Source organism: Chroicocephalus ridibundus, chromosome 5 (assembly GCF_963924245.1).
Source record: "Chroicocephalus ridibundus chromosome 5, bChrRid1.1, whole genome shotgun sequence".
Classification (NCBI taxonomy): Eukaryota; Metazoa; Chordata; class Aves; order Charadriiformes; family Laridae; genus Chroicocephalus; species Chroicocephalus ridibundus.
In genome coordinates, this window is record NC_086288.1 from 18,594,287 (window position 1) to 18,604,292 (window position 10,006).

Below are 10,006 nucleotides of genomic sequence, written 5' to 3' on the forward strand. Positions count from 1 at the left end.
TAAATATTTAGTTTTACTTCAGCAGCTCCTTTTTCCAGCATGGGACGGTATGCCGTCTAACTTGCTGGAGCTGCACAGTCACGCATGTCTCACTCCACCAGTATTTCCTTCCCACACCAGGATTAAGGTTTCTCATTAAGAACAGTCAAGCTGTGAAGCGTTAATAGAGGATTAATGAAACATATCCAAAATAAGAGTAGATAAAACCAGATATTATATTCTAGTAATTTAATTTTACAAACAGCAAGGGCAGAAGGAGGGAATACCATTTATGTTCTCAGAAGTCCGAAGGAGACCAATAACCTTTAAACTTACTTTCTGACTATACTGTGCTTGCTGTTTTATGGTTCTACTTCTAATTTCATTCCCTTCATCTGTCTCATCATAATGACATTTTAGGACAGGACAGGAAAGATTTGAATGATGATCCTGGGAAGAAAGATGGGCAGCGGTAAATCCACCAAGGCAGCCGATGGGACACCACTGTCGGCCGGGTCTTCTCCAGACACGGAGGATTGATGGGCAGCAGTCTGTAGCCAAGGCTTTCGTGAAATGGCCGTGCTGTCTTCTGGCTATGTCTTCCCCTAAAATGTTTGAACCATATGGGGTCTGAATAGCAAAATGCTGGAGAAATAATGACTTCCATTTTGTTCTGTACATTTCAAATTCCTGGAGACAAGAAGACAGTGTATGGGACAGTCCCAGTCCCCATGTTTGGGTCCCGTCACCCCAATGATTCCGCAATTAGAAAAATCAGGGTGAGAGCTCAATGGTACTTCAGTGTTTCACCTACAAAGATGTGAAAAAGCACTTACCACAAGGGGGATTTGGGACTCCCGGCTATGGTAGGATTGAAAGCCCAGAAGAATAAAATGCTTTGGTAACTGAGTTAGAAAACCAATTCCGCTGAGATCCTGACTTGAAGCCGTTCCTCATATGACCCATTCTCTCATCCGACGTGGGATAAATCACATGAGACCAGTGACCGCATCCTACTTGAAAAAAAAACAGGCAGCTTAATTCTGCCTAGTCTTGATGGTGAAGGGAAGAGTCAGGGCACCTTTTCCCCTCCCCATCCAATTTCCTGTCCTGGTAACTTAAAAACTTTTCTGACCTGAATAATACCTGGGGATACTTAGTGTTTCTCTGTTTGCCAGAGCATGGGAATTGCCCCTTAACCATGCCCAGGGCAGCTACGGGTGATGAGAAGTGTGCGCACGGGTTAGGATGGGCATGACTCCTGCGTACTGAGACCTTATCTGACGAGTAAGGGTATCACCTAAACTATAGCCATAAAATGTCTTAATTTCCTCTTCCTGACCAGTGGAGGAGAACAGCCAGAGGTGGTGACCCCCTAGATGGGGAAGTGGGGCATCTCCTTGGGTTCTCTCTATGGGTGCTACCTGGCCCTGGTGCCTGCAGCACACCTTCACCACCTCGGTGCGCTGCAGAGAGAGGTAGGCTGGGAAGCTGCAGCTGCAAAAGGGCTGTTTCGCTCAGAAAAAGATGAACCCAGATGAACCTGCTGGCCACTTTCCACCCTTCCATTTCCCTTTGAATTCTTGCTGTTGATAAGGAATAATGAACTGTTTCCTATAAAGCTGGCTTCACTACTGAAAAAAAAAACCAACACAAGCAGAGGATAAAGCACTGTAATCATCGGCAGCTCTGTGTTTTTTCTCCTGCAATCTAGGTTCCCTTAGCTAAAGCTAGGTGACCCGTGATTTTGTCCAGTGGTTGTATGAAAACTCTCGTATCTGACTCTGACAGAGATATATCACTTCAGTTACATGCATTCAAGGGATTTGCAGGACTGGCTTTCTGGGCATCTAGAACAGAAAAAGAACACTACCATTGCATCCAATTAATTGCTGGTAGCATATCTACATGAGAGACAGGTATGCAGAACATCTGCTCAGAGAAGACTTACATCCGCAGAGAGAAAGCCACAGACCAAACCTGACGGAAAGGAATAAAAACACAGGGACCGTGATCAGGGTAAACGGTCTCCAGGGTGTCTGTAGGGAGATTATCTCTGTGCTCCAGACTGTGAAGAGGGAATGAGGTTTGCTAGACCCTTTTTGGCCATGTCAGGAGATGTTTTATGGTGAGTTTCAGTTAGCAATGACATCTCATAAATAAAGACATGAGATCCATGGACTCAGGCCAGAGCTCCTATTCTATTTGAATTCTTTCAGGTTTTATTAGAGCTAGTGGCTCATGAGTTATTGGTCTCTCCTCTTGCCCTTCATGCTATTTGGACCGTTCTCTCCTCAAAGGTACCCCCAAAGCCCTCAATCTGCACTTACCCTTGGCACAGTCAAAGGCTGATGAGCTCCCTGCGTGTCCCCTTAAAAAGCCTCCAGACATAGCTTCCTGTCCAGGGCCTTATTCCTCATCATTTGATCCCCTATTAATTTGTTCAAATGCTCCCACGGAGCAAACCTCCTTGGAGCTGGAGCCTCTCCTTGGGGTTTGCTTTCAATGCTTTCCCAAAGAGCTCAGGCTGACCAGGGCTTTTACCATCAATTTGTCTCATATACGTGATATAGCGTCCTTCACCTTGACAATTAGGGCTACTTATAGCACCTATGGAAAGTAAACTTCTCTCTCTTCCACAATACCATTCTACCATCATTCTTCATTCATCCCAGCCTCTGAAAACGTTTTCCTTTTGCACATCGACGCTGATTGTGACTAGTGGCACACAAAGGGGCTCAATTTTTCTCGCCGCTAGCTTACTATACATAAGTTTGATACGTTCCCCGGGATGAAATATGTTCCTGGGCTCTGTGGTTCTGCTCTGCTGCCAAGGCAAGCCATAATGTATGGCAGTAATTTGAATTTACAATCCCAACAAGCAATTTTTGAAACAGAAAACACTTCCCAGAATTTCGGAGCAGCGAGGAAAAAAACCTTGCCATTTACTTTCAGAACAGCTTCACATTGCCTGGGAAGAGCACAGCAGATAAAGGGTGCACACAGAAGTATTTGAGAAGGCTCAAGAGGACTGTACCACTAAAAAATTTCGTCCTTGGAAGGATGCATGCCTTACTTTTCTGAAAGCTGAAGTGTTCTCACACCCCAGAGGTGCAATATGGCAGGCAAAACCTCTGCCTTCCTTCTCCAGCTGTGCTGATGCCAAGGTGGTGTCAGTCCTAGTGCAGTAATACACGTCTTATCTATTTTTTACAATGGTTTGGTGAAATGTCGAACCCCTATCAACAGTGCTGCCCACACAGCTGTTATGGCCTGAGCAGCTGTGCTATTGCTGGTGGATGGAGGACTTGGAGGGTTCTGTTGTTTTGCTCTCTTGTACTAATCTAGTTATTCATGAGCCTCAAAGCTGGACTGCAGGGAACTTTTGCCCAAGGGAAACATCTTGTGTTCATGGTTGGCTATCACCTTTGGTGGTAGTAAGGCTTCCAGCACCAGCCCTGGTAGCTGCTGTGGTGGCGACAGACGTCCAGCGGAGATCATCTTTTTTCCAAGGTCTCTTGGTAACCACCATTGCAGTTAGGCTCTGGACCATGTTTGTAAAGTCAGGCTCCCTCCTCCTCCCATCCACCCACCTCTGAAACTCAATATCATGCCATGCCACACCAAACACATATGCCAACGCAAGAAGTTGTGATTGTGTCTCTCTAGCTGTGCCATGGTTTAGCTCCCAGCAGCAACTAGGACCATGCAGCTCACTTCCCCTGGTTAGGATGGGGAAGAGACTTGGAAGACTAAAAGTGAGAAAAAACCCATGGGTTGACATAAAGGCGCTTTAATAGGCAAAGCAAAAGCTGCACACATGCAAAGTAAAACAAAGAATTAAAAGAATTACTTTACCGCTTCCCATGGGCAGGCAGGTGTTCAGCCATCTCCAGGAAAGCAGGGCTCCATCACACCTAACAGTGACCTGGGAAGACAAATGCCATCACTCTGAGCATCCCCCCTTCCTTCATCTTCCCCCAGTTTTATATACTGAGCATGACACCACATGGCATGGAATACCCCTTTGGTCCCCTGGGCTCAGCTGTCCCGGCTGTGTCTCCTCCCAACCTCTTGTGCACTCCCAGCCTACCTGCAGGTGGGGTGGTGTGAGGAGCAGAAAAAGCCTTAAGAGCTCAGCACCAACCCAAACCACCAGTGTGCTATCAACACTATTTCCCACCCCAAATCCAAAACACAGCACCATACCAGCTGCCAGTAAAAAAAGTCAACTCTATCCCAACTGAAACCATGACAAGCCGGCTCCCGTTTAAACAGCAAAACTCATACTAGATTAGGAATAATTTCCGAGGTTCCTTCTGCTACTAGACTAGCTCTTGAATTCTCTATGGGTTAAGAAAAAGCTTGTTTTCAGGATGAGCTTCACAAAGCCTTGGGGCATCTGCCCCAGCTTCTGGCTTGCAATGGCTTCTGGCTCCAGCACTCTCCCTGTTTCGGTCGCGGGGACCGCTTGCCTTAATTTCCACATGGGGGGAGCTGGGGCTGGCCGGAGGGCTGGCCAGAGGGTCTGCACACACGCCTTTCTGCTGCCCTGGGGAAGGGCTGTCACACCGGAGGATGGGGGCAGGTTCATTTTACTGTCATCTCTGAGTAAGCACTGAAGTACCAGATGTAAAAAAAAAAAAAATAAATAAAATGTAGCCCATATCGAAAGTAATATCATCTCTAGTTTTCTGGCCAAAGATTAGTTTTCAGAAAATGCCTGGATTGAAAGAAAAGACCAAAAAAACAAACAAAAAAAAAAGAAAAGAATTGCAGAAGGCTGAAGATTGGACCTATTGTTACTTGTGCTGATGAATCAATTCATATCAATAACGTGCTGATTTATTTAAACAGTGTTCCAGACTGCTTGTCTGCCTTGGAAATCAGTTTCTGCCTGTTTGCTTTGTTTTAATTCCGCATACCAAAGAAGAGCTGTATAAATCTTCCTTCCTGTCCATCTTAGTCCTGATTAAGCACACTAACTCCTTTGGGGACATACAAATACCGATTGGTGATTGATGGCAATTCTCTGTCATCAGGGCTAGAAAGATGGTCTCTGCATTTCTTCTGCAAGAACAAGTCCAGTTCTTCCTACCGTAATTTAATTCCCAGTGGGTGGGAGATTCAGAAAGCACAAGTGCAGCCATCCGCCAGCCAGCCCAAATTTTTCCAAAGCCATTAAAAACAGGGCTGTGGCAATAGCTGTAGTGGCTGAACAGTGTTAATGTGGCTTCTTCCCTTAGAGATTTCAGATACAGCTCCCTAAACCGGTGGCAGCTTTGTTACCAAGCCCTTCCTCGAGACAGGCTGGTTTTATTTATCATTATTTTTTCCGTAATGGTAATTGCTATATGTCTGTTCAAAGCCAAATGACAACTCGGGTGAGATTAGCTAGAATTGTCATAGCCAAAATGAGTTAGTAAATTAATTATTTCAATTGTTGTAAAGATTAGAAGGAGTCTAACACTTCTCTGACACTGGACTCTTTATACTCAGTTCTTGTGTCACTGGGAAAGTCGACACAAGTTTTTTAAATAATACTTGACTTTAATAAGGAAAGCTAACAATAACTTATTTTTATTCACAGAATGTCTATCAAATTTAATGCTGTCCCAGGGATTTTAATGGCATTGTTAATTGTATTAAAACCCTTCATAGGTCTTCTGCTGTTACACCAAATGTTGTCAGAACACATGCTGTGGATATTTCAGTCTAATATCATATTCCACAAGTTTTATGATGGTTATTGTTGCTGGTATAAAAGCCCTGCAATGTTCCATAAGTCACTTCTTATAAGAAGCTGCTGGGTACAAAGCAGCTAGAAAATAATAGCTGGGTTTTTGGCAGGTCTTAAATTTAACAAATACGTTCTTAAACTAGTCAGGGACTCAGGGAATACTGCATTTCTCTCTCCGTTTCCCAAGCAGAACTTGGGTCAGTCAGAACTCCTTTTTAATCCTTCCCAGGCAGAATAATTAATAGTTCAAGGGCATACAAATTTCCAATTGTTTGCACTGTCTTGCTATTAGAGCAGCTTTAGTTTCTGTCAGCATTTCTGTTAGTCATTCTTTAAGCTGGAGGCTTGTAATTTTGAATAACTCTCCTTCTGGCCTGAAACTCAGTGATATATGTATATTAATCAGAGGACTTCGGATATTTGTCTGCTGCTTTGCCACATAGCTAGAGTTATGACCCCTTAGTTCCACTAAAGGAAAAGCTGGATATCTTAAGGGAAAAATGTACGTACAGCTCGTCAGAAAGCAGAAACACAGAGTGATTTGCGAAAAGAGAGCCGCGAGAGACCTCATGAAAATCTATAAAGCATCAGATTTATTTCTTGAGGCCAAAACAATCTGCAGCCTCTTTTATTTTTCCTTCCATAAAGGAGATATAGGAAAAAAACTGCTCTCAAATCAGTAATTTATAGTGCCTCGTGAATTTGGGATGTATACGGGGTTTTTTGCTACAGTTTGGTATTTTGGGGAGCTTCAGGCAGTTGTGGCGACGGCGGGGGAGCCGGGGATGGATCTGCCCTCTCGGGCGCAGGGGAAACAGGGGGAGAACCGCTGGGGCAGGGCTGCAGACATATACGTACCTACATATATATGGAAACACGCAGCCACACTGATTGGGTTTGGGGTGGAATGTGACCTGCCCAGCCACGCCACCCGAGAGGCAACCATTTCGGCTCATCAGGGCGTATTTTGATTTTCTACAGCGTGATCAAGTCACATTCTTGCACAGAACCACAATCATTCACCGCTGTCGTTTTAAAGCTTTATTTCATCACGATAGCTGTTCCTTCACAGTTATCAGCTCCTTTTGTTTCCCTAGTTTCTTGACAAAGGTCTGTGATTGACAGACGGGAACGACACCTGTTACCGTGATCAACTGCTGGCAGTACTTAGTCCTTCTCCATTACAGCACACCTCCCACGATAAAAGATATTTCAGAACACACCAGAAAAGAAACACAAATTATTACTATAATCACTTTGCAGTTTTTCTCCACGAAACACACCTATCATCAGACGTGTTAAACACCGTTTAGCGTTTAACTTTCATACCTCAGACATACGGTTAGATCAAAGCATCTTCCTGAACACGGGGTGACAGCAGTTAGTCTTTAATTAATAAAACAGTGAAATTAACGCTACTCTACACTGGGATATTCAACTATTTCTAACTTCGATGCAGGTCATCTACAAGACATATGTTTTCTTGCCCATAAAAACTATTTTGGATCCTCATAGGTCATAACTGAGTGGGGCTACAGATTCTAGTTGTTTTTAATATAGGTCAGTTCTAGCACACCTAATGTTGGCTCCTTTTGGAATCTGTGACCCTGCAATCTATTTTTTTTTCTTGTTGAAACTAGCTTTATCACACACGTGAGAAATGAAGCCTCCCAAAGCGGCACATTATAAAGGCGAGAAATTATCAGATGCAATTCCCGCGACAGACAATATGTAGTTTGGGAGAAGGCCCAGACGGAGGGTGTTTGTGCAAGAGGAAAGATGAATTACTGGTAAGGCAGACCGCAAGGCACCCAAGGACAGCCAAAGAGCTGGAAAAAGGAGAGAAACCTGGAGAAAGATACACATATACAGACTATAAAGGAAAAAAAAAAAAAAAAAAAGAAAAATGCTTACCTTAAAACTGCCACCAAAACTAATCCAAATCTCATTTACAAAAACTGTAGATAATTAAAATTCCCTGTTCACTTTTCACTAGCATGCGAAGAAAAGCAAAGCTGTCCCTGTCTTTGCCCCAGTACCCTCTTAGCCCTACCTTTTCCTATATTTGCTCCGTGTTGCATGTCAAACGCTTGTCACTGAAAGCACTGTCATTGCTATGGGAGACGCAACGTACCATGACCAAGGTTGTAAACTGCTGAGCAAACCCAAAAGGCATAAAATGGATGAGGGGTGGGGGTGGTAAGAGAGAACCTGCTGTTAAATAATCCTTCAAACAGTGTTCTGAACAACTTGACAAGATTAATAAGCTTTTCTTTTAATAATCCCTTATAAAATGCGACGGGTAGGAACTGGGAACATCCATTTGTCCTGTGTTAAGCAAAGGGCAGAGGCAGGTGATCAGAAGGAAGTGGGTTTGGACTCGCTGACTTACAAATATTTTTTAAAAACTCACCCAGCCATGAGGAAAGGCTTCATTTCGTACTTCGGAAATGTAGGCTCTGCCACCAAAAACACAAAGGGACAAACACTTAGATACACAGATTCACATGGACCCTGTCTTTGTGGCTCTTTCTGATGCTGCCATTCTTCTGTGTGTTCCTCAGAGAGCTTACCAGGGCCTGAAAATATACAGCAAAGTTTTATACTAAGGTTTATTCTTTCTTTCTTTTTTTTTTTTTTTTTCTTTTTAAGATGTATGTTTGAAGGCAGAGATGCTTTTCTAGGATATAAACTGGGCATATGTTTCACAAATAAAATCTGTTTTTCAAGATACCAGGTGAGAGCACTTCTACTTGCAGCTGCAAAGCTTAGCAAGAGCATCCCTAAAGTGCTGTATTGCACCCTACGTAGGGCACAGGCACACAAATCTTATTTGGAGCATGGAGGACCCATTTCCTCTCTGAATTGAAGGGCAATTGCCATTTCTGTCACAGGCAAAGTTTTCTATTGCTGGGAAATTGAAACTGTTGACGTTGCTCAAGGACAAACCGCTTGTGTTGACTTTATTTTTACCCCCCTGCAGAGCGAAGCACACATCTTTCCTTGGACGCAGGGGTTCCTCTGAGCCCTCACATCCAGACGTAAGCCTTGGAAAGATCTCAGCTTACAGACGGCTTCTCTGATCGATGGTAACAGAAAACCTGCTTTAAAATAAGAGCACAGGAAGCTACTGTGCTGTTCTCCCAATAACCTACAGCGTTGCAAAGCGAGCCATAAATCTGCTAGCAGCTCTGACACAGATCGAGCTTTCTTAGCAAGCGTCTGTATAACCGTATAACACGAGGGGCAAGCACGCACACCTCGCCTTTCATCACCTGAAACCTCGATGGCTTTTTCGCTCATAAAGCCCCTGTTGTGGCGCGGGGTTTTGCCCTCCCGGGGGTTTGAAGCTGCAGCAAGCGCTGAGGACTCGATACAGAAACGTTCGCCTAGGCGGGACCTTACACCTTTGAAAATGATGGCAAGTAGGACCCGCAGCACTTGAAAAAAGTTTCAGACCTGCTATTTTGATAGCTGAAGAATGTGACCCATAATTGCTGGAGGATTGTAGGGAGGCTTGCCAAACGGGATGGTTGTACCCACTACCAGGCTAGGAATGAAAGGCACAACCTCTTGTCCTTATCCAAAAAAAATAAAAGGAGCCCCTCCAGTAAAAAAAAAAAACACCCAACGTGCCCATGGAGGAATTTCTGATAAAAGTGAAAAAAAAAGAGAAGATTTTTTTTTTAAAAAAAAAGAGTAAAAAATAAAAATGAGAGCAGTGTGGGAGAAGATATACTGATAGTTTCCTCCCAAGCTTCTGAAGGGAATGAAGCCCACCAGCAAGGCAGGCAGGCAACCCCAAATTTTCCCCTGCAGAGCCCTGCCAAGGCTTGCTCTCCTCTGACCTGCCAAAGTGCGTTACCCATTTCACGAACTCACGAACCTGACGCCTTGCTGCAGACCGTAGGATCAGGACACTTAGTTGCCTGAAGACCGAGTGAAAAAGTGACAGTCACTTATTTCCCAAAACAGCTGCTCGCTTCTTGGATGACTCAGATTTTTCACCTGCAGTCCTCACCGACTTCACACCACTCAGCCCCCATCTAGCACCTCCCGTTCTGGAGGGCAAGTCCCACAGCAGAATTTCCCTTTGCATAAGCATATTTTTCTCCAGGGGGAGGGATCTTTTCCATACCAGCGATTCCTTTGCTGTTTCCGTAGGCATTTGCAGTGTTTATTTCCCCAGGAGAGCTTGGGGAAAGAAGGGAGAGGTGAGGCCCATGAGGGTTGTGGCCTCCCTTGCCAACCTCCATCACGTTGTTGACTGGATTTAAATAGGTGAAA

General features: G+C 44.3%; 1 long non-coding RNA gene across 1 annotated transcript; it reads right to left on the minus strand.

Moving 5' to 3' along the window:
- Nucleotides 1-335: 335 nt before the first annotated feature.
- Nucleotides 336-9,738, minus strand: LOC134515821 (uncharacterized). Its single transcript, XR_010071125.1, has 4 exons — nucleotides 9,606-9,738; nucleotides 8,133-8,178; nucleotides 3,838-3,907; nucleotides 336-584 (listed from the first exon to the last, which is right to left on the minus strand). It is a non-coding gene; the product is annotated as an uncharacterized LOC134515821 (long non-coding RNA).
- Nucleotides 9,739-10,006: the final 268 nt, after the last annotated feature.